This window comes from Balaenoptera ricei, chromosome X (assembly GCF_028023285.1).
Source record: "Balaenoptera ricei isolate mBalRic1 chromosome X, mBalRic1.hap2, whole genome shotgun sequence".
In the NCBI taxonomy this organism is placed as follows: Eukaryota; Metazoa; Chordata; class Mammalia; order Artiodactyla; family Balaenopteridae; genus Balaenoptera; species Balaenoptera ricei.
In genome coordinates, this window is record NC_082660.1 from 21,678,610 (window position 1) to 21,682,188 (window position 3,579).

Sequence of the window (3,579 nt, forward strand, 5' to 3'; positions counted from 1 at the left end):
TAGAAAAAAACAAAAGTAGAAATAAAAGGGAAAATTAAACGACGAATACCTTAGCTGCAGAAGAAAATTCAGTTTGAAGAAATATAAGTAATATTTTATACAATTTTTTAGTTCATGTGATTAAAACAAATTTAAGTGATTTAATCAAAGCCTTTTATAGGGAAAGTTCTACCTTGCTTTTTTTTTTTTTAATACATTTATTTATTTATTTTTGGCTGTGTTGGGTCTTCGTTGCTGCGTGCGGGCTTTCTCTAGTTGCGGTGAGCGGGGGCTACTCTTTGTTGCGGTGCATGGGCTTCTCATTGAGGTGGCTCCTCTTGTTGTGGAGCACGGGCTCTAGAGCGCAGGCTCAGTAGTTGTGGCGCACGGGCTTAGTTGCTCCACGGCTTGTGGGATCTTCCCGGACCAGGGCTCAAACCCACGTTCCCTGCATTGGCAGACGGATTCTTAATCATTGTGCCACCAGGGAAGTCCCGGGAAAGTTTTAAAACTAAGATCTGTTTCCATCGTTCTGGAATAGTACGGTTTGTTCTCTCCCATAAACTATTTCCCCTACAGATGAGCGCTTACTAAGTATCAGTACATCTTGGCATCTTTTCACTTTTCCATGGAAAAGTGTAGTTTTTGGATAAGGATTTCCTGACTCACAGCCTTATTCATAGGATAAGCCCTTAATTTAGAAAAAGCCTTTAACTCACTTGACAAATGCCAAGTTTCCCATATCTTTTAAAAATTGAAATACAGTTGATTTACAATACTATATTAGTTTCAGGTATACAACATAGTTATTCAATATTTTTATACATTATACTCCATTTAGAGTTATTACAAAATAATGGCTTTTTCCCCATGCTGTACAATATATCCTTGTTGCTTATTAAGTTTTCCATATCTTGATGAAATCTTTGAGCTGGAAGGAAACTTACTGAACATATAGTTTGTCTTCATTTTGTAGCTTAGAAAACTAAAAACTAAGAGGTTTGGGGAGCTCCTGAAATCTACATTGGGGCTTGTTGCAGACTTTTTTTTCTTCCAGTCTTGTACACTTTTCTTTACACCAGAGATCTAAACTTCTCATGGTTACAAAAATGTAAGAAGGCTTTAGAGTCTTCTGTGGCACAAACAAAATTACAACCACCTCTATGCATTTGAAGAGTCTCTCTCTTTAAATTTCAGTTTAATTGATTCATTTAGGTCTTTGTCTGTGGTTCTTGTCTCTTTTTGGATATCTCCTGCTCATTGATCTGTTTGCAGTGTGTTTTATTCTATGTTTTTGGGCTCTCTCTCTCTCTCTCTCTGTATCTCTTTTCCTCTATCCATAACTGAGCACTGTTCCCTTTATTTCTGTCAGTCTCTCTCTCCCTTTGGGTATCTTATTCCATCTTTTTCTTCTCCCTTCTTTTTTTTTTGTTTTTGTTTTTGTTTTTGCCACACCATGTGGCATGTGGGATCTTAGTTCCCTGAGCAGGGATCGAACCTGCACCCCCTGTATTGGAAGTGCATTGTCTTAACCACTGGACCACCAGGGAAGTCCCTCTTCTCCCTTCTTAATCTCCTCTTTTAACAGGTGCTAAAGGGTTCTAAAGGACAGTTCTCTGGTCTCCCTTTTTATCTTCCATGTTCTTTCCATTTTCTTAGCTTTTTATCTTCCACAAGAGATATTGATCTATAGTTTTCTTTTTTTGTATTGTCCATGTCTCTTTTTGGTATCAGGGTAACACTAGCCTCATAAAATACGTTGGGAAGTGTTCCTTCATCTTTTATTTTCTGGGCGAGATTGTGTAGAATTGGTGTTATTTCTTCTTTAAAAGTTTGGTAGAATTCTCTACTAAAACCATCTGGGCATGGAGATCTATTTTTTGGGAGCTTTTAAATTATGAAATCAATTTCTTTGATAGTTATAAGACTACTTAAGAATATTTTTAAAAAAATATTTATTTGGCTGCACCAGGTCTTAGTTACGGCACGTGGGATCTTCACTGCTGCATGCAGGATCTTTGTTGCAGCATGCAGGATCTTTAGTTGTGGCATGCGGGCTCCTAGTTGCGGCATGCGGGCTTTTAGTTGTGGCATGCATGTGGGATCTAGTTCCCTGACCAGGGATCGAACCTTGGCCCACTACAATGGGAACGTGGAGTCTTAACCACTGGACCACCAGGAAAGTCCCTAAAATTTTTTAAAATTGAAGTATAGTTAATTTACAATGTGTTAGTTTCAAGTGTACAGAAAAGTGATTCAGTTATATATTTAGATAGATAGATAGTTTTTCAGATCCTTTTCCATTATAGGTTATTACAAGATATTGAATATAGTTCCCTGTGCTATTCACTAGGTTGTTTCAGGACTATTTAGATTATCTACTTCATCTTGGTTGAGTTTTGGTAGTTTGTGGTTTTCAAGGAATTGTTCTATCTTTTCTAAATTTTCAAATTTATGAGTATAAAGTTGTTTATCATGTTCTATTATTATCTTTTTTTTTGGAGGGACTGGTTCTTTATTTCTGAAAGACATTTATCAATTTTCAGTATCAAAACAGTTACACTATTGGTTTTTCTTTCTCCCAGTCAGCCCCCAAAGAGACCACACCAAAGGAGAGTACATTTTAAGCCAGTTAAGCTGCAGGATGCACACCTAACAGACCTCACTGAAACCTCACCAAAAAGGGGGGATTGTGTAGGGAAAGAAACTTTAAAAGATCAGTACAGTGCCAGCGCACAGACTGTAGACAGCTCTCACAGCCAAATTGGGGTGACCAGTGTGCCCCAACCCCAAAGAAGCAAAGTTTCAAAATAATATAAAATTTAAAAACAGTTTTGAACATAAGCTATTCAAGATTTCTCCAGCACTAACTGATATGAAACACGAGATGCCACTTTTAGAGACAGCAGCTTCAGACCCAGAAAAGGGTGATGAGATGAGTTTCATATGGCAAATCAGTGGCAAGACAATTTTCTTTTCTTTTGTTCAAGGAGGAAGGAGAGCAAATAAGTGGTCACGTTAATATAAGGGCACATGATCCGTTCTGTGAGCGGTTGGGAATGGGGTAGAGCTGGGAAAAGGATTTGATCTCAGAAGTCTCACCATCTTAATTTTGTTTGGTCACTTCTGATGAAAAAAAAAAAAGTTGCCCAAAGATACCATAAAACTGAAAAGCTGAAGAGCACTTTTTTCGGGGGGGCTAACTCCTCCCGGAATCACCTTTCTGGTTTGGTGGGTACTTTTTACAGAGCAATGAAGTTTCCCAAAATGGAGTCTTTCTCTGGGCTGTTTGGCTTTCAGTACAGTTTACAGTAAAGCCATCCTTTTAATAGCTCCAGGATTTTTAGTGATGTTCCATTTCTTTCCTGACATTGGTAATATGTGTCATCTCTGTTTTAATTTTTGTTTGTCTTGCTAAAGGTTTATCCATTTTATTGAATTTTTCAAAGAATTGGCTTTTTAAAAATTGATTTTGTCTATTGTTTTTCTGTTCTTGATTTCATTGATTTGTTATCTATCCTCTGCTTGCTTTGGGTTTTTGTTCTTTTTCTAGTGTCTTGAGGTAGAAACTTAGATTATTGTTTTGAGACCTTTTCTCTT

General features: G+C 37.3%; 1 non-coding gene across 1 annotated transcript; it reads right to left on the minus strand.

Annotated features, from left to right (window-relative positions):
* Window positions 1-1,456: 1,456 nt before the first annotated feature.
* Window positions 1,457-1,529, minus strand: TRNAG-UCC (transfer RNA glycine (anticodon UCC)). Its single transcript has one exon. It is a non-coding gene; the product is annotated as a tRNA-Gly (tRNA).
* Window positions 1,530-3,579: the final 2,050 nt, after the last annotated feature.